This window comes from Lepidochelys olivacea (assembly GCF_965140295.1).
Source record: "Lepidochelys olivacea isolate rLepOli2 genome assembly, chromosome: 5".
In the NCBI taxonomy this organism is placed as follows: domain Eukaryota; kingdom Metazoa; phylum Chordata; order Testudines; family Cheloniidae; genus Lepidochelys; species Lepidochelys olivacea.
This window is the reverse complement of record NC_140415.1, coordinates 60,229,429-60,256,070: the sequence shown is the minus strand read 5'-3', so window position 1 is coordinate 60,256,070 and position 26,642 is coordinate 60,229,429. Positions and strand designations below refer to the sequence as shown.

Genomic DNA, 26,642 nt, shown 5'->3' with positions numbered 1-26,642 from the left:
AGAAAGGCTGCCGATGATCAGGGGATAAAAGTGTCCGGGGGCCAGGTCCAGGGCAAAACGCAGTCAGCCATTCAGGAAACCAGTCTTGGGAAACGCGATCGAGGAGGGATTGAAGATTAGACAGTTTGATGTTGTTGTTGCTGTTGGTTGTTGTTTCTCTCTCGGTCTCTCTCTCTCTCTCTCTCTTTCCCAAAGAAATACAAAAGCAATTGGATGTGACTAATTCGCAGCGGAGACGAATTCACGGCGAAGTGTAAAAAAATAGAATATGAATAATAATGGCACACGCAGAAAACGAGAGATCCAAAGTAGGTCGAATAAATAAATCCTCTTCTTTCCCTCTTTCTTGCCCCTTCCTTCTTCTTCGGTTATAATACACGGTGCTGGTCACAAAAATCACTGGAGATCGCCTGGAAAATGTTCTCTCTTTTTTGCTCAGAAAAAGTATTTCAGATAAAAACTCATCAGCCAGGACCAAAAGCCTCCCCAAAATTAAGTAAAAAAAAAAGACAATAATGGAAAAAAAATAATGACGGTATTAAGATATGAAAGCGTCCTCTCTCTCCCTCTCTCTCTCTCTGGGCTGCTGCTGCTGCTTCTTTTTTCCCTTTTTTTCCCCCTTTTTTTTTTTTTTTTTTTAGTTTCACCTCTCTCTTCTCCTGCAGGAATGAAGCGAAAGACACTAGGAGGAAGGGTAGAGAAAAAGAAGAAAAGGAAGGAGAAAAGGGAGCTGAAGAAAAAAAAATCTAATAGAATATGCAAGAAAGGGGGGAGAGAGAGAGAGAGAAAGGAAGAGAGAGAGGGAGAGAGAGAGAGAGAGAGAGAGAGAGAGACCCAAAAATGAATGCGTTTAAACGGGAAGACTAGCAGAGCAATGTTTCCGAAAGGGGGATCTGCGCGAATGTCTGTATATAGTGAACTTTGACACTACTATTGAAACTGACACGTTTCTATGGAGATCGCTGCCTTATATGGAGCTCATGTCAAGGAGCCAAGAGAGGGGCTGCTGGCAACTGATAATCAAAGGCGACTGACTGGTCAGAGCCCTGAATTGGGGGGAGAGAAAATGGGAGGCTAAGGTTAGCCAAGCCTCCTTCACTCCATTGGTTAAGAGGCCCCCCTCTTGTTTTTTAATTCTCTGCTACCTACTGACTGGGCTGGGGAATGGAAGGGGGGGGGATTCTTCTGACAAGCGCAATTTACATTGAGATCGCCCTGCGCTGCTATTTACTTTGAGACCTGATTAGTATGGGTCGTCTATGGTCATACACACTCACACACGCACACACATCAAACGGACGGGGGGTGGAGATGCATTGCGATGGGGGAAAGGGGAATTAAAAGGAAATTATTGTGGCTCACGCTGAAAAGTTTTTTTTTATTATTAATCAGATTTCTGTATGTTTCCAATTGAAAAACCTTATTAGGAATTTTAATTACTGAAAGTAAAAAAAAAGTGCTTTGTGTAATATATATATATATATATGTATCGATATATAGATACACCCACTTACATTGCTTATTATATATGTTATATATATGTATGTATGTATGTGTGTGTATATATATATATATGTATATAAACTTCAACTTTGCTTTTTTTTTTCTATACCACCGTTGCTGGCTCCCATTTATTACCTAAAATATTCTCCTTCCTTTGATATTTTTAATTACGATCAATGACACTGGTGGAATTCTCGGTGTCGTAAAATGAGAACAGAACTCAACACTTTCCCCTGGAAGGGTTACAATTAATTACGATGATGATGATTACACTTTCCAATAGTGTCCCTTTCCAAGGCTGTTTAAACAGGCAGCAATGCTTCAATAATTAGTAATAAAACAAAAGTAAGTTCTCGTTTTGTTGTCTGGGAAGATCAATGCTTGTAAACGAAAGTCCCAGGAAGAGAGAGAAAGAGAGAGAGAGAGAGAGAGTGAAGGTTGGAGTATGTACGGGGTGGGGGTGGTGGGGGGGTGTTCTCTCTCTCTCTCTCTCTCTCTCTCTCTCTCTCTTCCAACTGTCTAGTAATGGAATCGCTGGATCCGGCTGCCATCTAGCGGACAGGAACCGAGCCTAGGAACTGCAGCCCAGCAAAGTCCCCAGCTCTCCGCTTCCTCCTCAGTGCACAAAGCCCGTGCCTTTTGTAAAGCAGCAGGACGCCACAAAATCTTTTCATTACTTTTTTCAAAATAAAGAAGCAGCTTTGCGGCAACAAACCTTTTAAATTGTATACCTCTTCTAGCCTCCTGTCTCCCATCCCTTCTTCCCTGCAACGTCCCCAGATGTGCGAGGTTTTAAATGCGCTTTGGTCGAGTGTCTGTGTGTGACAAAGAAGAAAGAAACTGCATGAACTCCCCTTAGCTCATATCAAAGTTTTAAATCAGTTTGGAAACCAAGCAAAACCTCCAAGGAAAAAGGGAATGTAAAGTATTGCAGAAGCTTTTTTAACAAAGATGTTCCATTTATTTTTTTTAAACAGCCTTAGATGTGCCTTGATAATGATTTTATTTTTCTGTCAAGCCCACAAATGTAAGATTTTGAGCCAGTTTGAGAAGATGATTTCTAAAATCAGAATAAACGGTTTGTTTTGTCCTGAAATAATGAAGAGATTTTCAATGAGTCCCCTGGCCAAGCCGCCCCTATTGTATATTGCATTGATAAAAAGGATGTTATTGACTATGCAACAGTGGGCTCCTTTCCTCTCTCTCCCTCTTTCCAAATAAACTCTCGCTCCTTGCTCCTGGTCAGTGAAAAGGTGAAACGAATAAGATTAAATCAGACAAAAAAAGCAAGCTCTGTATGTATATCATCTAGATTTTACTCCCCAGACTGTGAAGAGACAGGGCGTAAAAGAGGCAGAGCAAGGCACAGAGAGGGAGAGAGAGAGAGAGAGAGAGAGAAGGTGGACGGACCCAGCAGCTTGTGCCCTGCTCCTTCTTGAAAAGGTTTCCTCGGAACCTGGATCGCTTCAGCTGGCACCCAGAACCCCGGCCAAACCAGGCTTCACCAGGCAAGTACTGCTTTTTCTATTCGGTGTTTCTAATGGGGTTAACATGGGAAGCAGCGTCTGTCTACATTTCATTGGAAACCCACTGTGATGGAGTTACAGTATAGCAGTACTTTGCAAGGATAACTTTTGCCTCTAGCATCCAGGCTGCTTTCCCGAGACTTGTCAAGCAACCCAACTTGAGAACATGGCCCGTTATTTCTATATGCCAGGCATATTGAATCTGCTTGTAGGAATTATAGATGGGAGATATTTATAGCCTCCAGTTTTTAGTATTTTCTTGTGAGACCTGTTTTTTCCATTTAACACACAGATACAAAGATATGCGCGTGTATCTATATACGCACTTCCCTCAATAAGATAACACGCTTGTGTTTCCCTTTGTGTATCTCCGCAAATACTGTAGATACAACTGATGCAGCATCCATTCCATATACTTATTGAATCGAACTTTTACTTCCAATAATGTTGCTAGGATGCCCGCTAAAGAAATGTAAGCATACTAATGCTCTTGTTTTTCACCTGCTTTGTTTGTTATTTGATCACCTAATGAAAAGATCGATGGCAGCTTGTTTATCTGGGAGATAATGTCAACAGATTAAAGGAACAGCAGCAATCAGATCCCACTGACCTGAGAAACAGACTACAATAAGAAGAAAGTAAAAACCAACGCATATTGTTCTGTTTCAGAGGTGTATTTTTACTCCACTATAGTTGTGCGGATGGTGATGATCATTTGCTGAGAAAGAATCAATTACCTATGTATTCTAAAAGCAGATACTTAAAGGAACTGGGAAACCTGCGTTAGTGCTGGTTTGATTCTCGACGAAAGTCCCATCTCAACTGAACCGTTGTGTGAGTCTTGGGAAGTAGACTGATAGCAGTTGAGCTGGGACGAAGTGAATCTATCAATAAAAGTAGTCTGATTCCTCTGATGTCCAAGTCAAAACAAGATTCACTTGACAAGATGCATTTCCACCCCCGACAAATTACAGTAAGACTTAAAAATGGGGCCAACTCAAATGTAATTTGGAAATGAGCTTTTACTGTTAACTTGCCCTCTGCCACATACCAAATGGCCAGAACAGACCAGGATAACAGTGCAAAGCTAGGACTTTCTCAAACTTAACCTTCTTTTGACACATTAGAACTTACTTTCATTAAATGAGAGCACAGTTTGGAATGTTAGGGGTTGTTGTTTGTTTGTTGTTCCGGTGAAACACAAAAATGGACTCCGTTTTAATCTCTTCTTTTGCTTCTGTCTACTCTTGTGTCTTCGGGGGAAAAAAAAAGTTCATTATCTATTTCGGTTGTGAATCTGTAACACATTTTAAAAGCTATTTTTGGGGAAAACGTATAGAACACAATAGAAGTGCTATTTTTTTAGAGCCTGGGTACGGGACAAAATAACATGTGAGCTGGGAGGTGAGTTCTAGAGACATCTTTATTCTGTATGTCCTAAAATAAATGTTAAACACCTGCTTCTCCTGCTAAGCCTCACAAAGATATTTTGATATGCATATAGACCTTCCGGTCACACACATAGGCAGGATTGGGGACAATACCTATATATACTGCTACCATAAGTCACAATGAGCAGTTCTCATGTAAAATATCTATTTCCCTTTAGTAACTGTTAGTACGTCTAATCAACTCTTGTTCTGATAAGAAAACACATTTTAAACCTATACAAATGCCATTTTGAAAATCCTTTAAAATGCACGTAATCCCCCTTTTCATAGATATCCTTATAACACACTCAGAGAACCCTATTCAATGCATACCTTGAATTTTACACTGAGTACACATACCCGAATAACAACCCAGTCCTGCACTGAGCTGTTTTGCCCACCAATCAGTTAGTACATTCTGAAAACTATTAACAAACTGTGTCTGATATCGTCTGGTACACGGTCAGTCAGTTCATATTCATGATGCCGTTCACAGTGCACTATTTCTCTTTCTTGGCTGCTTTGCAAATTTAATTATAATGGAAACATTTCCATTTCTTCCTCTCCTGCAGCCACAAGCTGCTTCTCTTTGCCAGGCCAAGTTGCCCATTTGCTATAACCTTAGCCAGACTAGGACTCTGCTCAGACTCCAGCTGGACTGAGCCTCTTGTGTTAGCTGTGCCAGGCCAAGCCTTTAGAAGGAGGCGTGCCCAGCAAGACCGCCTCTACCAGTAGCTGTGCTGGGGCCTTTATTCTCAGCCATGCCAGGCATTTTTTTTCTGTGCTAGTTCTTTTAATAGTATAATAAAAGATGTATCCACCAGACTTTGTTTTTATAACAGAAAATTGCTCCTTGCTTTGAAAAGTAGTTTTCAGTGGATTATGATGACCTTTGCATGCACCTGGTGGCTTCACAGTCCATTGCTGGTTACTTGTCATTTTTTTTAAGCCATAGCTCTTCACTTTCAGTCAAACTGCAGCACCTAATTCTCTCCCTCCTTCTCTGTGTGCACTAATCTACGGTTGCATATACCCAGAATTTATTTACAAGGCCTTTTCCCCATTTCTAAAATATTCAGTGAGGCAAAATATTCTGAGGACAAATTCCCAAATCACACTTAAAATTGATTTCTGACTGCCTCCATCTGACCTGATCATTCCTTCTTGTACTTTGGTAAATCACATTGAACAAAGATGGCCTTGGGAAAAAGGTAACAAACAAACAAACAAACGCTCAAACTGTTATCTACATCCTGTAGAAGAGTCCAGGCCAGCGAGATATTAAAAAACAAACAAACCACTTTTTGACGTTAAATAACCCCATCAAACAAAAAACCATGAGCGAGTTTAATGAGAGTGTGCACCGGAAACAGCCAGATTCAGCTGGCTAAAGGAGCACGTTCGAAACCAGGGGAAGACAGGGTGAAGACAGGTCAGTAGCTCTAATCTAGTACAGCTTTTCAAAGGTTTCCTTTCAAAGGTGCGTTATCAATTAGTCTCTACTGGCATGTTATTAACTGAAATAAACTTCAGTCCTCCTTTCCCCGCCCCAAATATCCTTAAAATTATTTTAGACATTGTTGGCATAAAGTGGAATGCCAGCAAAACACCTCCCAATCTGCCGTTATTGCCGTCTATCCAGTGGCCAACGCTTGTTTTTGTCATTTGTTAGCTATCAAACGTTTCGCGGTTGACTGCCAACCTGAAGCCAGGGCACTGAATCACAACTTTGCTCTCTCGCTCTGTGTCTTTCTCCAGTTGTCCACCCAGACATTAGGTCACAAAGAAATGCTTGAGTATATCGAAAGTCCGCTTTATAAAAACCCATACCGAGGGTCACTTGTCTCACAGGGTGAGGGATCCTGACAATTTCTGAGCAACCGAGAGGAAAGGAAATTGATGACCTCTTGATGCAAATCAAACCTTTCTATGTCAGGGAAATCTGGGAATCATTTCGCGCACACTAGTGAATCCAGAACCAAATATTTACTTTCTGCACAAATAAAGCTGCGATGATCTGAGTGCTTGAAGCCAAACGAAACAAATGTGTACAAAGCCATTAACACGAGACTCTACATTGAAACCCGTCTGACCATATCTTAAACTCTTGACTTCTGTTAAGGATGAATTTGGTGTTATTTATTTTTCCTACAAGTAAAATGGGATAGGCTTTTTATGAAAAGGTGACGTTTGGAAACGAGTTTGAAAGTTGTTAGGTTGTCCTGACAATACAATCAACTGCACTATATAATCATTTGCCTTAAAAGTTACCTGTCAAAGCTCCTATTTCTTTTACTAGAGGGATTAGTCCAGCAGAAGTAGATTTGAGTAGGACTTTTTACAGACTAAGGTCTGTTCGAATAATTTGAAGTATTTAATGTCACTTTTCTCCTTGCCTATAAGATAAAACACTGTAAAAGTGTTTTGCTCGGGAAATACAGGAGTGCTGCTGGTAACAACAGTAGTGATACAATCATATTTACCCCATCATAAGGTTGATCTAAGTAATAAACCTTAGCATTTTCACTTAAGCTGTCAGTAGTAAGATCTGTTTATTACAGAGTATTCTATCGGTGTTCAGAGGGATGGTATATGGTTTAGGCAAAGTTTAAATGAAACAGAATAAACATAACAAATCGCTCAAGCAGACCGCATCCAGCTGTAAATAACTGTTAGGTATTTTATCATGCTAAGTATATTTTATTTACACATTTCTGGGGAATTAAGAACAGGCATATCCAACGCTGTAGTTAATAAAGTATACAAAATTGCAAGATCCTACCAAACTGGGTTAGAGTTATATGTTTTATTGTTAACCCCTTGCACTGAATCTTCTGAAGCTGAAAGGGAAAAGGAAAGGGCTTTTGTCCGAGTTGATCCTTGGCTATTCTGGGGCTCAGGTTGGAGTGAAAGGGACGAGGAGGTCACTTGAAATCTCCTTTTATCTACTCCTATTTTCTCTCTGGATCAGCAACTTTGAATAGACACCATCTAATCGCTGGTAATAGAAGGAAATTGTGGGAGCCACGAAAATGCCTTTACTCTAGAACTGCATATGTGAATGTGGATACACACACACACACACAGACACACACATGGATGCGTGTGCTGTGTGTATATATATATGGCTGTGGATAGGTATTGTACTTGCTGTGTACGTACATTCTGTTCACACATACATACCCATAGACACATATACATACATGGAATTTAAAGTTTTAAACTGACCGTTCCAATTCATAGGGCCCTAATTTTTATTCTGTCCTTTACGACTGTTTAGAGACAAGGAATGTAGTCATCAGAAGTAGATATAACCTGGGTGTAGACTTATGGTAGGAAATATTCTTTACAATACAGATCCTTCCCAATTTTAAACTCATAATGACCCTGGCGGTTGAACTGATAGTCCTGGAACTGGACTGTAGCTATATCGTTATGATAATAACATGCAATGACAGTCAACAATTATTTTAAATCTTATCGGCAGATCACAGATTTGTGTGTGTGGCACTGCTTATTAATTTTGTCAGGACACTGGGTCAATCGGAGCCAGACACGTAAAATGGGAATATGAGACATTTGTGAATGAAGCTTTTCTTCCACAAATACATATAACTTCCTGCCTGAAGTTGGGCAAATAACTACGGGTTATTGAGCTAAGAATTTCTCTAGCAAGCCTTTTGTGATCGCTGAAACTGAAGTTGCTGGTTTTTGTTTTTCAAACATAGTTAATCGCTCTCAGATTTATTTGTAAAAGACCAACGAAAAACGTGAACAAAATGTGTAGTTGTTAGAAAATAGACATGCTTTACTATGGAGGCGGGGAAGCTTCCAAGTCTAAGCAAGGCACTATGTCTGCTGCTCCTAACCCCTCAGTCTCTCGCATTTCTTTCTGGGTCCAGGATGCTTTAGCTGTAAATTCCTTTAAGTATATACTTTGTTGCTAAGGCTACAAGTTCCATCCCAACACGCAAATCTTCTACTTTGCAGATCCAGCTCAGCCCTGGGCAGGAGTCTTGACTTAAGAAACCTACTTCAAACTCCTTGGAGTGCCTCCCTACTAAATACCTGCTAAAGTCTGCTGTTCAAAATGAAGGGCTAAAGAGCCCTCCCCCCTCCTCTCAAATGATACATTTTACTGGGAGTTCTGGTGAATAGAAGGCAAGAAGGAGTCCAGTCCAATAAAGATTAAATTAAGTAGAAGAAACCCAGCCGGTGTATATTTTGAAGCTCCGGTGGGGCGTCAAACCGATGTTTAACACATTTTTTCCACTCACTGTGCACAAGTCCTGAACATGTAATGCCTTTCAATTTTTTCTACCTTCAGGAGGGAAGCGTTCGGATTACTACAGCGAAAGGGCTTTCCTGTTCCAAATCTGCGTTAAAAAAACCCTCCTGCTAAAAAGTAAACGCTCTCTATTGTTATGTGAATGGGAATTTTATTTCCCTGGATTAATCTTTGCTCATGCTTTGTCACGAATAAACGGGCTGTAGTGTACATCAGAACATCTTATTTATTTGTTTTAGAGCTGTGGGCTAGGGGAAAAAAAAACCCTCTCCACCCAGGTATCCTCAAATGCAGAGCGAAAGTTGAAAGGAAATACAAAGTATTTTACCAGCATTACAACCTCCCCGCCCCTTCTGGCTAAACTGGCTACATTTCCTGAATGGCAGAGGAAATATTGTTTTAACTAACGGTCTCAGCATAGTGGACAAATGTTTATGAATCACTGAACCTTCCAGTATTGATGGAAAAGAAGGAACTGGAAGGCGAGAGCATGCTTAAAAAAAAAAAAAAAAAAAGCAGCCCCAGAGACTCTGAAAACATGAGCTAAACGCTGGGAAAGTTAAGCGTTATTTGGTAAACGTTTGTAAATGCAAATAGAAATGAATAAATAAACCTCAAACCAGTTAGTTTGGGTGTAGTAGTTTAGCAGGACTAATTGCAGACAATGAAGCTGAAATGACTTTTCCAATTAGCTGCTGGTTGGAGTTTAGTTGAAGGAACTGTCAGCTCCAGCGATGGGTAATTGCTTTATTGCTCACAAAACTATCATCTATTTAGAACATATGTGCTAATTACTCTGGATGGGCGTTGGAAAAGAGACCATAAATCTATTAGCACTTTAAAAAGTCTACCGTGCTTGTAAGCAACTAAACTCCCTTACATGTAATATTCAGGATAGATTTCTGTGATAAATGAATGTTTCTCAGAAAAATCAGAACAACATATATACATTATATATGTTTTCAACTTCAGGTAGTGTGCTGTTGGCTAACAGTTGTCATCTCCGATACTGGGAGGCAACCCTTCTATACAATAAACCAATGCAATAAATCACTGTCATAAAAACGATTTTCCTTTAGCTTTACACTATTTTTGCCCCCAAAAAGATTAGTTTAGAAATCTTTTAATTGGATTACTCTGGAAAATTAATCTCCTTTAGGCTTGCTAAATTTGTGTACCAAATATTTAGAATTAATTCAGTGTCACTGAAAGTATTTGGGATGTCTTTTGTTATAACTAAGAAAATGGACAGGTAGGAAAGGTAACATTTTAAAATATGCATTCATGTGCTCTCAGAGCTTTCTATGCATATTCATTGCGATGGATGTCGCATTATAGCGCATAAAATTGCTTTTGTAAGGAGATAAACAGAGCTGGCTCCTGGCCTGCCATGGAGCAGGGCTATAGTGCATAAAAAAGTGCCTATCAGCTCAGGAAAAGAGAGTTTGCAGGCAGTGTGAAAAGTCCTGTTCTAACACAATAATTTATGGCAATAAGTATCAGAATTTCCCATAGGAAATTGACACTTTTTCTGAAACACACCCACACACACCCTCTTGCCCTGGTGCAATTAGGTCCCTCACCTCACCCATAGGAAATTGACACTTTTTCTGAAACACACCACACACCCCTCGTGCTTGGGGGAACCAGACGCAGAGGGTCCTAATCTATTTAAGTTTTGGAGAGAACCAAATGTTATTTCCCCATCCAACACTCCAGGGTTTTCAATTCCGTCGAATCTCGCATGTTAAGCCTTTTCTCAGCACAAGAAAACCAACTTTTGGGAACACTATTGTCCCCGATGTAGAGTTTACTTGGTCTCCCCTTTGCCCAAGAGTCGTTTAGGCGCTTGGTCGCTTAAACACATTCTCTTTTACTTCTGGACTTAAGCGCTTACTGATCTGCTATAGTCGATTGACTCCCCCCCCCCATCTCTCTTTTCTCCAGTGTTATCTACACCCTCATTTTAAAGGGTGTATTGTGTGCAGTGCGTGTGTTAAACCTATCTACAGTCCGTGAGAGGACACATCACCCTTCTTTCCTGCGCATCAGGTTATCGGCATCCTGAACCTTTCCTAACTTATTTGCAGAAAAGTTCCTTTCCTGCTTGGACTTTTGGGGGAGCCTGCTACAGCAGGGACCTCCATCATATTTATGGCTATCTGATGTGATTTTCGGAGTTAGATCACGAGCGATATGAAATGGGATACCTTACTTTTAAGCTCAATTTAGCTCTTAATAGCAGCCCTGTGAGGTGTGGTTAATTGGTGGGGATAAAGGCATAATGACTTGACAGGGAGATTGCAATGATTCTTTAATGTACTTTTTTTTTTTGAACAATGACATGTCATCTCTTTGGTAAAAGAGCAATAAAATGGGATTCTCTGAAGGAAACAAGTTTGTAACTTCCATTTAATGATTTATACCTAGAATAAAAATCAGATTAGGTTTTGTCTGGAAGAAAGGGGGAGGGGTCGATGGACATTGCATGGCTATAGGTATAGCTGGTTCTTTCCGGGTCTGTGGAGTCAGATGCATACTGGTGAGTTCCACTTGGCTGGAGAAGAAGGAAGGGGATTTTAGGCTGTGCAGGTCAGCAGTCAGTGTAGGCTGACCGGAGCAGGGATTGCAGTAGCAAAACACCCTTTAATATGCTGAATTGCTTTAGTACGGGATAATTTCAGACACACCTCTCTCCCCAAGAACACAAAGACAGCAAATTGTCTCAAAACAACCAAATCCCATGTCAGCCCAATAGTTCTTTGGAGTTCAACCAGAGTTTGCCATTTCAGCGTCAGCATTACATTTTAGTGTTAGCCTTTGGTAAACTGTGACCTACACAGGTGGGATTGTATATACTTAATAAAGCATGTAAAATACACACATATTTATACATTGGCTACATGGAGAGACATCTATACCTAAGCATACATATGAAAGTATATACAAATATATAGTCATATACATGTGTACTTTCGTATATATGTATGCACGCAGTTTACATATACATATATAACGTGTGTGTGAGTACACACAATTTACATACATGTGTTAATGTGTATATATATACATGTACATATAAGTGTGTGTGTGTGTGTGTGTACGCATGCATGTGTTTACACAATGTATACGCACCTACATCCAGAAATTATATATTTGCTAAACAATCCTCTGGGCTATAAAACATATAATTTCCATTTTACTAACGGGACATTAAGTCAGTTCAATTATTTTTACCCCCTCCACTTTTCCATCATCTGTCGCTTTTTTATTATGGTCTGGTATCCATACCTAGGAACCCATCCAGGAAAAAGTTGTACTGTCCCCTCTCAAGTTAATGTACGTTGAAAGAAGCTCTCTCTTGTCAAAAATGTAAAACTAATCTTAACACCCCTTCGGAGACGAATCGCTCTGTCTGTCTGCGGCTGCCTGTCTGTGTGTCTCTTCAGGCTTTGCGTAGGTACTGTGCGAATTCTGTACAGGTTGGAAGATTCTACCCTTGATTTTTCAGCCTTGAGCTCCCTCTGGAAGCGGAAAGAGCAATTACTCCACATTACTGTACATATTTTATTGCAGCGATAGATCGCAGGTGTTTCAGCTGCTGCTATTGTCTGCCTCGCGCCCAGAGCCCTTAACTAGGGAGAAGCAGCTGCAAGAAAGTCGTTAACCTTCGCTGGACCAGAGGCGCCACAGTATGAATAGCTTGGCGGTTAGGGGCTTTAGGGGCCAATCCTGCAAGGTGCTGAGCGCCCCCTGACGGATATTGGGCACCTCGGCCAGGTGCTCAGCACCTCCCAGAAGCCACATGTCCGTGTGAATCAGGAGCATCCGCTCTCTGGGCTGAAATGAAATGAGCCAGGTGCAGAGGCCAGCGCAAAGCTCTGCGCCTAGTTTAGGGCCGGCAGCGGCCTTGAGCCGGGGAGCCGCTGGCTCTGGTGTGCTCCCCGCCCTCGGGATGCTATTGGACTGGCGGGTCAGGGCAAGGTAGGAGGCAGCAAGGGAGCGATGGGGGTAAGAAGGGTTGTTACTCTGCGCCTGCTCTGCTCCAGCATGGGGAATTCACTACCGAAAGCCCCAACACTTTTCTTTCCCTTCGCCTATGCACCTTTTGGCCCCGATCCTGCCCCTTGAAGTCATGGATTGCAACGGCCGCGGGGGGGGGGGGGGGAGGCTCTGTCTACTTTCCTATCCAGTCCTATGTGCTCCCTTCCCTGCTACTCATAATCAACAAATACAAATTCAGACCGGACTTCGGCCTAGCTCTTATGTGCCAGGTGAAAATTTAACAATTCGAGGCGAAGATTTTGGTATTTTATCTTGTATATCTATCCCCTTCGGGGCCACCATGGTTTGCATCAAACTTATTCATCAAGCGTTGTGCAGGACACATAAAGCCCTTTGCAAGCCATTGCGCGTTGTCAGTTTCCACTGGACCTGTGCAGAGGCCACAGCTTCCCACCACCCCGGGCTTTTATAAAAGCAGAATGCAACGTCACATTTAAAATCCCAGCAGTCTGTACCCTAGCCATGTCTCCCCCCGCCCCCAGAGCTCCAGCTGTATTTGTACAAATGAGGTATCTATAGTGTGTGTGGGCGAATGACAGCGTGTCTATACTCAGTGTGTAATGCGATGGGTGTATGTGTGCGTCCGGAGGGTATAGCTGAAGGCATAATTTTCATATATGTGTGTGCTATATTATAATACTACATGTGTGTAAATATGACAATATGCTTAGATATGGCAGTAGCCCACCTTGGGAATTAAGCAGCACATAACCTCCCCCCCCCCTTTTTGTAAGCATTACACTCATACATACATAATATACAATGCGTGCAGGAACAGATCTATAACTATATATGTGTGGAAGGCGTCAAAATGTTGTATATCGGAGGTAGAGCTCTTTGTTATATTGATTCCAGGAATGTTTTACATCATATAACGTACAATTGTACTGTACTTTGTAAAACAGCCTGGAAAAAACGAAGAGAAACCAATACGGCATGTTTTCAAGCTAGAAGTAGCTATAGGATAGGAACAATTATTTAGACATTGAAGCATGTACAAAATGAGGGAGACTGAATAAATACATGAAGCAGGCAAAGCTTGTGACTAGATACAAAATGCCTGTGATGATTGTTTTTAATTTAAGCTACTTAACAGTCCCTTTGAAAGAAAGCCAGGGTGTTCGTTTGCAACGAGTTAGATGCTGGGTCAAGACAGCTTGCTATGCGGTAGCATCGCTGAATAGCATTGCACTGTGCCATGGATCAGTGTCGTGATGACGTATGACAATACAGGGGCTCATTACGAGTGAACAGCGTTTACTAGACAAGGAAAGTGGACCAAAGTCTCCTTGACAATTCTTACTCATATGTCGTGGGGGACAGTTTTACATTCGTGGCCCGTTTATTTGGAGTCAATGCTGAGAGAAAGACGCGTGAAGCACATGACTGAAGCAGCCTAAGTGGGATGAAGATGGGTTTGTATAGGATTGTGAGGAGAGTCTGAAGAGGTCACCAGTTGAGGTGCAAAGCACTTGGCAAAACACCTGCTGTATCTAATTAAACGGGACGCTCCTTTCTTTCATATCCAGGCTGGAAAAAAGAAAGAGGTGGCTGAACTCTAAATTGCGTAGTGCAGCTTGGTGGTACACATGATACACTGCAGTGTTTTTAAGCATTGCACACATTTCATAATCTTTATTAGACCAGCTTCCTGTAAAATCGTGCCTTGAAGGATGTAGTTTGTATCCTGTGTCTTACTTATTTGCGTGTTTGGTTCAATATATGGACTGTTAAAGGTTAAGATCTGAGACCGTAAGTCGTAACAAGTCATGTTTGGATATTAATTGAGAAACATGGAGAAGTAATAACAACATGATCTTCTCCAGCAGACAAGCAGACCAAGAAAAAATATATATGGCTTGTAAAACCACTACATTAAATGGGATTTCATTTTAAATTCCTTCAAGTATTTACCAACTGCAAACACTTGTCTTTTAGTACATTCTAGGAAAAATGGTGACTCTAGAGTTTGTTTTTAAAGTAGCTCGCGTTAGAACTAGAAACATCGGGCTACTTTTCTAATGTACATTCCTCCCTTCTCCCAACTATATTTATCAGCAGGTGTCTTAATTGGATAAACGAGTAAGCATTGTTTAGGTGTGTCGTGAACCCCACCGACTATTTCTGGTGGCACTTCGCTGTTTATATTTACACAATGCAAGCTATTCAAGATTAGCCTCTGTAGCCGCTAAATCATTTTCGTTGGGAAATCCAGCTAACCATTTTCTAAAATTGCTTTAAATTCATGGGAGTAGGTTCCAGTGAAACCCTTCAGAGACATTTATCATCTTCCCAAAACACCGAGATGTTATTTATCTCGCCAGTCGTGCAATGAAGAGTATTTTCCTTGAGACGGGGATTCACCAAAGGAAAATCACCCTACAGGCAAACTGTTTTGCGTTTTCTGTTTTCCCCCTCCACACTGATAACGCTAAACTGCGGATCCAGATGTTATACTAAGGCCACTGTATGTGTGAGCAGGTAATGCAAGGAAGAGTGACATTGTTAACAGAAAACATCTAATTAACAATGACTTCATTTGATTGGAAGGATGAAAAAGCCTTTTAAAATCAATCCAGATTTACTGGCCTAAGCACAGCCAATTTATGAATATGGAGGCTGAATTGAGTCTGCTTTCTTTCAAGATGTCATCTGAGGGGTAATAGTATAGGTGAAGTCATTTAGTTACACTGTGGAAACTTTTATAGTGCCTTTCTGGGGAATTTAATTCAGTGCTTCTTCATTTTATTAGGAACAGACTGAGTCCATCAACTGCGCTCTCCATGTTTAGAGGCATGACTGCTTGAAGCAATTAGGCTTACCAATTAGCATACTTCTCCTGACCCCAGCAGCAGCACCAGATCCTTATATTATCCATCTCTTCGCAGCAAGGGAAAGCTAGACCAAAACATGCATCCCGAGTGTTCAGGGTGGTGAAACTCACTCCCAACAGGACTACCAAAATTACTCCTTAGCCCTTGAAAATAGAGCTCCTCATAGAGCCTCAGTGTTTATGTTCCAACAGCAGAGGCAGCCTTTCCCCCATGGCGCAGTAATGCCACTGCGGGTTCTCAGCTGGGATTTTTGAAAGCCCTTTTGCATAGATTTTTAACATTTTACAGAAGCGCTCCACTTACGAAGTAACGGTGGTTCCCCCTTGGTTTCAGAAGTGCCTAGGAACGATGCCATGCAGGACTGGGAGAGAAAACACTGGACTGGGTTGCGCATTGTAGGGACCACGTAGAGAAACCAGAGTGTTGTTAAATAATAACTGCGATAACCACAAAAGAACATAGCAAGAGAATACAAACAATGACAAGGCACTTTTTACTCAAGGTTGTCAACGTCGTTAACAAGAGAGGGTGAGGTCATATCTTTTAGTGGACCAACTTCTGTGGGAGAGAGAGACACGCTTTGGAGTCACGCAGAGCTCTTCTTCAGGTCTGGGGAGGTCGTTAACACTCCGTTAATTAAGCCTCACTACACTCTTGTTAGGTAATTGTATTATCCACATTTTGCAGATGAAGACGCTAAAGCATCCAGAGGTCAAGTGACTTGCTTCAGGTCACACACAGTGAATTGGGAATAAAACAGGTCTCAGCCACCTACTTCTCTGCTCGAACCGTTAACTAGGGCTCCTTCCGGTCAACAGCCTGGGCTCCGGAAGGTACGTGTCAGTTGCATTTTGCACTGACTTTGACAGGCGAGATCAGATATTGCGGGAGTCCTTATAGCAGAGGGATCCACCCACAGCTCTAATGTGGTCACGCACTTCTGGTTCGGGTGCATGGATTCGCTACTCTGAACTCTCGCCTCTTTAAGGAGTCTATAAATTACACCCCCCTTTGTGTCCCAGCTATTTCTGGAGGCTAACCACTATGAGCTGAGGAGGACTTCCTTTGCTTTGTTTGAACAATAAGTGACATAGTTTGTCTTGAAACTTCCACCAGACAAGGAAAGTTAGAGATCGCTACATTTGTCGCTCATAACATTGAAATGGGCTACTTTTTCCATTACAGAAACAAAGGATGCAGCTTAATAGCACCTGCTGGAAAGTAATGTATATAGATACAATTTAATGTCTGACTCACCCAAAAACATGCCCTTAAACAACATCTTCACTGAGTCTATTGCTGAGAGTTTATCATCTGCAGCACCAGACAGGATTTAGATCCGTACAATCTAGTATGGTCGTGCAAATGTCCATGCACTTTCTCTCGCCCACCTTTGACTATCTCAGCCTTATTTGACCCCACTCGCTCTCTTTTACATTCCGTCCTTTGCAAACAAGTGTTTTTTGGGGTTTTTTTTAAGTTACTGTATTTCATTCACGATTTGGTTCAAATCTATGTGCTCTCCTTTGCCCCCCGGTCTTCTACTTCGGTTTACATTCCACCAAACGTGTTGACTTACACGTGTAATGCTAAGGCAGCTGCGGCTCTCAGTACATGACACTGGCTTAGACTTTTGAAAAATTCAGCACCTGTCGGTATGGGGCCCTGCGCGCAGCAGGCTGCAGGTTCCCCTAAATTTCAGACCTCCCATCTTCCTTAGCAGTGCACAATCCTTTCTTGCTTGTTAAGCAATACACAGGAGATAACAAGCCGCAAAGGAGCCCAGGCTCCCCTCGGAGATAAGGGTGCGACTCCTGCTGAAATGGAAGGGGTTGCAGCTGCGGGGGGGAGAAGAGACGAGACCCCCTTTTAAGAGTTAGATCTTAAATCCGTCAGCGGCCAAATTGAGTTCGAAAGGTGGATCCCATGTAGCCTGGGCACATTCCTGCTGGGAGCAACAAATGCCGTAGGGGCCTGATCCTGCATTCCCTGATCTCAGTGAGGTACCGATTACAGGGGGAAACAGACTGGAGCTGCCAACGGCTGGAAACCGAACGGAATATGCAACTTTTCGAGCTACCTGCCCATCGTGGTTAAAGTACTAATTATTCAAACCCTATTCACAATCAATTGCTGGAAGCCAACCTCCGGAGAGCCGAGTGTTCAGAAGATACAGCCATTCAGGGTTCACAACAGGATGGAAGAAAAATCTTTATAGGATGAAATAGGCAATCAGCTGAAATCTATCCTCTTTAAATAAACTGATTCCTTAGTATTTTCCCACTGTTGGTGTAAGTTGTTGTCTGTGGTGTCCCCCAGGGCTCTTTCCTCTGCTCTCTGATTTGGTGTATAAAAAGCAGCTCTGAATGATGGATTACAGTGTCATTGCAGCCTGCGAAGGATTAATTTGTTTCATTGATTTCTCTTTAGGCAGATAGCCAGAATTCGCCGCTTCCCACCTTTCCCCGAGACTTCCAGCAGTAATAGACAGTAATAGCCTAAGACAAATCAGCCCATTCCTGTAAAAATAGAAACACAAAATTCGGAAGTCCCACGAAAGCCATAAAGAAGTTCCCCACCCCCCACTTTGTGGTGCTGCGAAAGTAAGTTTGTGTTTAAATTAAAGGCTTTTCTTATGAAATAATATGTAACGTTTTTGACTTAAAACTTATTTAGTTTTAACAACCGCTTCAATAAGGGCTGGCATGTAAATAATCAGCAGACATTTGAAAGTCGTCAATGAGTATTTTATTCAGGTTTAGCAATAGGCTTAGGTTTCATATAAGAAGGATAACCAAGAGCTCATTCTTTTGCATATGAAGGGTCGTTGTATAGCTAATCTATTATCGATCTGTCTGTCTGTCTGTCTGGGATATTGCAAAGAAATGTGGTTTATGTCAGGCCGCAGAGTCACTGGTCTGATGTGGGGGCGGAGGGAGTTAACTATTTCAGATCAATTTGTCTATAAGTATTACGGGGACAATTTGATTGAAAAAAGGCCTTGAAACATTTGGTTAGGGCTCAGAAGTAATGAAGAATCAGCTAGACACCCTCTTAAATGCCCATTACAAGGGAGGAGAATGAGGAGCCCTATGAGCGCTGTAGTATGGAGCATTGTGCTCCAGAACCAGCAGCGGGGCTAGTTCCTTACCTTTCCAGGAGCGCTTTTATCATCTGCAGACATCGGCTGGCTGCGCAACTCTATTTGTTTGCACAGTGCGGTGCTGAAAATGGTATTGATTTAGTGGTCTCAAGTAATACTTTATAGGAATTAGTCGTGTAGTAAAAACTAATATTGTCATGTGCTAATCGTGGGATTGTGTAAAGCTATACCATGCCGTAATAGCAACTTTAGACCTCACTGTGTGCACAGAGACCCCCCCCGCCCCCCCAGTTCTGCATCCTAGTGATAGCTTTCCAATAGCTACATTAAAGTATACTGCAACTAGCTTGTGCCGAATGGCTCATAGCTCAGTCCCATGGAAGACCTAGGAGATATCAGAATTACACCACCTATTTTTTTTACCCGTGCAGGGGGGTTTTAAGGTGCTAGCTTCTAACTTCTTATTTTACATGGCCCATACTGTATTTCCATGGGTCATGTTAAAGTAAGGACGTTGGGATCAGAGGACAGGCCGATTTCCTCAATTTGACTCTAGAAAATGTCCCTTTTCATGCCTTAGTAGCATTTTTTGTTTTGATTTGTACACGGAGACCCTCCAGGGCATACAATAGCCATTTCTAACTGGTCTCCTTTATCACGCCTTGATCCGAGGTAGCTTTTGAAAAAATTAGACATCGCTATGTAATTAATTTGCCTAAAGTGGGAACAAGGAAAGGCAGCGTCTACCGACAGCAGCCTGGGAATTGCTAGTGTTCTGGGAGTAACTCGGGGGGCTGTCCAGCCAAAGGAATGTCCCTTCTCCCCCACTTTTTTTTTTTTTTTGAATTTAAGGAGCCTGGCACTGCCTAGCTATCAAGTTTCTGATGGTTTTCACTGTGAAGGAACTTAGACCGTCAAGGCACAAAACGGTTAGACATGTAACAACTCCCCGAGAATCTCCACTCTGAAAGTGGGGCTTTTTGCTTGTTTCTGTTTAGCAGCAAACTGTGTTATCAAGCAAGAATAAGACTTTAAAATATTATCTGAGACCCGGGAGCAATGTGTAGTGGGGAGAACCCCAAGTTATATATATATATATATATATATATATATATATATATATATATATATATATATATATATATATATATATAACCCCCTTTGCCTTAGACTCTTACATACCCCTTCTGAGCATTTGCTATTCACCAAGCAACTTTTATTCTTGGTACGGTAAAATTGAGTCAGAAGAATAAATCTAGTTCCCCTGCCCCTGGCTTCCCCACCATTTACAATGAAACAGTAAGATGAATTCCAATAGCATCCAAACTTAAAAGAAAGCTACATCCTTTCATCCCTACAGGACTAGTGCGAAACAGAGCGTGATAGATTAGCAAACATTAACCTTTTGCATACTTCTGGACATGGGCTTTATGTCTATTGAAGGGACAACTGTATGACCAGACATATACTAACTATACATTATGTCACTATAGCTTGTTAAAAGTTTGTGTGAAAAGGCATGCCACTATAACATAATGTGGTAGTCAAAAATAATATACTGAGATCTACTTTCCTAAATATATGTTATCGTTTACCTGAGTGTCATTTACTTCATTTAAAGCACAGATTAGATTAAACCTCAGCACAGGATTCTAATGGTCTACTGAGTGAGACCACACACACAAGTTCCAGCTGTGAGCATGGAATCAGTCTGTCTTTGGGCAAAACAGAGTTTTCCTATGCCAACACTGGATTTACACATAGTAAAAGCTTACTTAGAATCTGCCCACATGATGTTTTGAATCCACCTAGGTTTTTCAGTAGCTCTACATTATTAACACATCTGTTCCCATAGAGATGATTTGTGGAAGATTTATGTGTCAGCTGAATAAGCCTCTGTCAAAGAATCTGGGGTAAAAATTACAATTTTTGAAGCTAGTTTGTTAAAGTCTTTACTTTTAAAGGAGTGAAGAAGTATGTAATTAAAATACAGACTGTTTATTTGGCTCATTGCAGAAGATAAGATAAGGATCTCATTCTATCTCATATCAGTTTCATGCAACTGTAATTCAGTGCTGTCATTCCTGATTTATAACAACATAAGAGCAGAATCAGTGCTGGATGGAAAGTGTCTATTTTTTTTAAAAAAATCATAACTATTTTTATTTACATACATTAATTAAAATGTTGCTTTACCTGTGTAAGAACATTAGTAATTTAAAGCACTGCTGGGTACCAGGCCACAAATAAAGATGTGCGATATGCAGTCAAACTGGCTGAAGCTTTGAATAATAACTAATTGAACCAAACTGAGCAGCCTTACACTGGACAGAACAGACACAGACTAGTGACTAGCATGCACTTGAAACCTGCACGGTTGTGGGAAACACTGCTATGGCCAGCACAGCTCACAAGACTCACCCAGAGGTTGAAACTTTAGATCCTGCAATGGCTCAGCCTGGTGTGCTCAGCCCATAAGGCACAATCTCCTTCCAGTGTAAATGGTGAGGCCTTACCTTGTACCTTTTAGAAGTGCTCTAAAGGAGCTGTTTACTTGATCCAACTGCTCTCTTAGATCATGCTTTGAGAGCAAGTATTATCTTCTTAGGAACAAATCAGTAAGTTAATGCCAAAACAATGCACAACTGGCATCACAAACGGTCAGGCAAGGGTCTCTAAGGGAAGATAAGTATTCACTGTGGGCAAAAGATGCACCTCTGTAAAGCTAAATTAGGAGATAAAATCCTAGCAGGAATATTCCTTCTGGACTCCAGTAACACTTGGATCTAGCGCCAGTGGGCTTCATGGTGAACCTGCACTGTAATGTGACATGGCAGACAACCTTCCCCTTAGGTGAAAGAGATGCCTTTACTGGGAAACCACAAAGAACCAACAGGAGAGCTGAACAATTTTCTTTCAGAAAATGCGGATTCAACAAAATTGGACCATTTCACAGGAATGTATCCATTTGGTTGAAAATTCGATGGGAAATCATCAAAACATTTTGTTTCAATCATGGATGGTTTAGACACAACAAATTCTGCATCTTGGCAGGGTGTTAGACTAGATGACCCTTGCAGTCCTTTCTAAACCTATGATTCTATAGCTAAACATTTAATTTAGACTGCTGATTACGATAAAAGTTGAAACTAAATAAAATAGTGAAGTCAAAATGAAATATTTTGATAAGGTCAAAATAAAGTATTTCATAATATTTTGTTTCACAAAAATATCCAAGATGAACTTTTCTTCTCAGTTTGGGATGAAATCAAATATCAAAATATCGCAATTTCCAATGGGATGAAAATTCCATTTTTTAACCATCTCTATTCAACAAGTATAGGCAAAATATATTATATGGGATGGGAGAAGCAAAGTAGTTTTTTCAGATAGGCATGGCAGAGAATAAAGTCTTGCTAAAGCTGTCTTCACCACTTTGTAGACTATAGGTTCCAGGATGGCAGGGATGGTGTCCCCAGCCTAGTTTGCCAGAAGCTGGGAATGGGTGACAGGGGATGGATCAGTTGATGATTACCTGTTCTGTTCATCCCCTCCTGGGCACCTGGCATTGGTCACTGTCAGAAGACAGGATAATTGGACCTTTGGTCTGACCCAATATGGCTGTTCTTATGTTCTTATTTTCTAGTATTAATGAGCAACCACCAGAGTGAAGGCTAAAGTCAGTATTTTGAACATCTGATGTGGATCTGCAGCATCCCAGCACAAAGTTCTTCTCTTCTTTCCTCAGGAGAGAGAAAGTGTGTGTGTGTGTGTGTCCCCGCCTACACCAATATGAACAGGCAGACACTAGGCAGTGCGGGCTGGAGATCCTGCTTGGTGCAGTTGAAGAACTTGGGGAAATAAGCCTGGCTTTCCCGGTAGCCCAGTCACCCTGCTACCGGTCCACCACCAAGGAGTGAGCCAAAACTGCCTGGGCTATAGTGAGGAGGAGCTGGCTGACCAAGGCCTGCCTACAGGTTGACTTGCTGGGACAGTGGTGTACAGCATTAGTTCTATGGAACATTAATTTTTCCATTTAAGCACACTAATTTCATTTTTAATTGAAAAAAAGAATGATTAGTGTGTTGTGAATATCTAAGTCCCCCATGCCCCCAAAACTTGTCCAGGACTTCTTTATTATTCAACGAGAAGTTTAACTGACTTCGGTTAATGCATGAAATGGCACTGAAGTGGTTAATACTCAAACACTTTTGAACGCATTTAGAAAGGAAGTTTGGTCTCTTGCCTACCCACTGACCTCTGTTATTGGTAGTAAAATTCACCTCCCTGTTATATGTGGTATTATATCAAAGATCAGTGTGTTTTAGTTTGTTAAAACATTGAAAGTATAGCATAATTAAATCTATAAATTTAGTTTAAAACATGTCGAATAAATGACAATTTTCTACTCATCTACAAGGGGCACATACATATGTGACAAAGATGAATTAACAGGAACCTCTTAATTTAGTTTTAAAAAAAAGCCATCTTTGTTACTACTGCCTTTTGTCTGAGTGGAAAACATTAAAAAGTACATGGCGTACTATGCTTGTACTTCATTATGTATAGTCACAGATACTATTAAAATAGAGGGATGCTACAAAGGTGTAGTTCTAAAGCCTTATGTAGCTAACAAAATTAGTTATACCAATCATTTCTGTAACTTTACGCTATGTTAAACAGAGTTAAAGGAATATAGTTTTGGCTCCAAGCAGCTTTTTAGTTTTACTACATTTCAGGGTATTGAGAAAATTGCTAACATTAATGGAACACGTTCTGAAGGCCCTGCAGGACTCAGGGAATTGGTAATGGGGTATAATGCCCTTCGAACACTACTTCAGATCTGGCTCAAATTGTAGAAAATGAAACCAACTGATGGCAATTTGGTGGCGTAGGTGTAATCAGCTCATGGGATCTGTTTAGTTTTTAGCTGGACTTCACTGGGATTATTTGCATGAGCAAAGTGTTCAGGTTTTGACCCTCTGTGGTTAAATAGACCTCTGTCTCCAAGGGCTTGTCTACATGGTGACACTCCAGAAAGTTAAGGTGAATCAACTAAAGATATTAAGTCAATGTGCTTATATTTACAGCTTGTTAAACTCTGCATGGATGCTCTTACCTCAGGAGTAAAATTGTCTCAGTTCTCTGTAACTTAATCCTCCAGGCCACTTTACTTCTGAATGAAAGCATCCACATGGGGTTTAATGTGCTTTGTTTTATGCCTTTACACCTATAGATGATTTGCCTTAACTTTCCTGAGTGTCCCATGTTATCAAACCCTAGGGCTTCCAGTATGGAACCAATCACAGGCATTAAAGGCCCCAACAAAGCACTTAAGCACATGCTTAAGTGATTTGCTGAACCGGGGCCTAACTTACTAAAAAGAGTTGAAAACAAACAAATACTAGAACTGATCATGATGTTTCAGAGTTGCTGCTGCTGGCATAAAATTGTGAAATACTTCTAGATGCTTTTTCCGTTACATGTGTAACCATTTTTTTAGTGACACTGCCAAGTTAAAAATATTAAAAAAACCAAAACACAAATCTTCTTAACTATGTTACTTCCCTTTGAAGTCAATAGGAGTTTTGCCTCATGAGCAAAGACTGCAGTATTTGGCCTAGTGCTTTAGAGTATTAAATAATCAAGTAAATTTTTCAATATTTCTGCTACTTTTCTCTCAGTTTGGATAATGAACATACAAACAGACAAATCAATTTCACCTTGTCAGGTTTTAGTCAAATTTCACTTTCTGGTTCTCACACGCTAGCATGCTGCTTCCACGTTGGGGCTGCAAACATAGCTGTGGGATGTATGTATGTTTAGAAATGCCGTTTTCATTGGTAGTTTTCAAACGATTTCTTTTGGACGTGGGTTTAGTAAAAGTTTATTTTTACAAAACTTAAAATCACACAGTGATCTGTCAGTGTCCCTTAAAAAACCCTACAACTTTCAGATGAGATGGAAAACCTCAGCTCTGTTCATTTGTGATAATTAAAAAGATACCAAAAATATTTCTGTAGTAGTAGAAAGGGCTAACACTAGTCTCTTGGCTATGTTCCAGTGTAGGGAATTACATCCTGCCTTCCTAAATCTGAGTTGATTTGGGGCCTGAGCCAAAGCCCATTGAAATCAATAGGAGGCTTTCCATTACCTTCAATGGGCTTTGGATCAGACCTTGTAGAAGATATTCTTCACTCTGAAATTGGTGTTTAAGTAGTGTCAGTGTGTGTTTGACAGTTGTCACATTTTAGTCTTGGGACTGGTTGAATTTCATTGGTGGGGGAAGTCATGCCATATCATGCATAAGATTTATGAAGAACTAACCTTTGGTTTTAAAGGGGAGTTGGAATCCCACATATAGATTGTAGACAGAGAGCTTGTAAAGTCCATAGAATCCTTCTGTCTAAAACATCACCAGCAATTGTAAAAATATATGTTGAAGCTAATTATTTAAAAATAATCTACATTTATTTGAAGCAATAAAATTACATGTAGATATACACACTCACAAAAGAACAAGTAGCAGGAGCCTAGAACAGACACACTCCATACGCTACGAGGATGCCAGTAATAAAATATTTTATATTGTGTGTGTTCTGATCACTCTGAGATCACAATTTTGTTCAGTTCAAACATTAGCATACCTTAAAAAATTATAATAAGAAAATCAAAGGATAAATGCTAATGAAAATTAGTCAGGGCACAAACTACAAGGTAGAATTTCTGTTTGCCAAAGTAATATATAATAAACAGGGCACAGACCAGGTCTTCCTGTGTAATGTCAGCTGTCTGGTTTAAACATCTTGTTCTTAAAGGAAAATCTATAAAGAAAAACCCAGTGAACTTAAATTCTACATTTTTACATTAGAACAACACAAATGTATCAAACTATAATTTCTGCACAAATAGATTCAGAGTGGTTTTATGTTTCCTTGTTTATATTTATATCTGATTACTATTAAAAATCTGCATTTAGAAGTCACATGTTATTTGTCTATCAGATTATAGTGTAATATCATTTTTAGCTAGGGAAAGAGGGTGAAGATGTTGCTGTTAAACAGATACTATGCTATGTGAATTATGTCATTTCTACAGTTATAAAACAACTCGAGAAAATGTACTGTAACAATATGATCTATGCTAAGATTGATTACCCCAAAAATGCTTTCAGGAGGAAAAACAGAGGGAAAGAGAGAAAGATTGTTTCTACCCAAGCTTTACATCATAAAAGGTTTGGCTTCCATAGAGAAAAATCTAGCGTGTGGTTGTTACATACAATGGTCACTCCATTTGTATATTCATTATTCACATTAAACAGTCAAACATAGACCTTCAAGTAAATATGCGTATCTTAATTTGTTCTGCTGAAAGAGAGACAACTATCAGAAATGGCAATAAAAGTCACATAATGAAATAAGAATACTAGAAAATCCAAGGATTTTAGTATGGTCCATTATTCATTCAATTCCTGGCAGCCTTTATGATTACAAATCACTTGATTGACTAACTAGACATTCACAAAGTGAATTATGAACCAGGTTCATTTTTCCTGGTTGATAGTTGGTACATGTTGTAACTCTTCCACTTTGTGATATATCAAGTTCTTGTAACAGTAATAAGAGATATAATCAACTCTTTATTTCAGGACAAATAAATTGCCTTTTCAAAAATGAAATGTGGTTGCTAACGTTTTAACAGCGTGCAATGTAATTCCTTCCTGCTATTCTCTGAGCAGAATCTGCTATGACGACATAGCTTTTAAGTAGTTGACTTTGCTAACATTATTTTAAGAGTCATATACCTTCAGTCCATGCACACTGACCTCAATGGACATTCTGCACTTGGACTGAGGTCGCCCTTTTACTTGTGACAAGGGAGTCTAAAACATCT

General features: G+C 40.5%; 1 long non-coding RNA gene across 10 annotated transcripts in view; it reads left to right on the top strand.

Moving 5' to 3' along the window:
• Positions 1-173: 173 nt before the first annotated feature.
• The window catches only part of LOC311520544, a 95,244-nt gene continuing 68,775 nt past the window's right edge, over positions 174-26,642 (top strand). For 9 of the 10 annotated variants that reach the window (XR_014711628.1, XR_014711629.1, XR_014711630.1 and 6 more), the window contains exons 1-2: positions 174-308; positions 2,830-3,011. This is a non-coding gene — a long non-coding RNA (uncharacterized lncRNA). Of the gene's footprint in view, positions 309-2,815; positions 3,012-26,642 lie in introns of all 10 variants that reach the window. The other variant, XR_014711637.1, reaches the window with a different exon arrangement.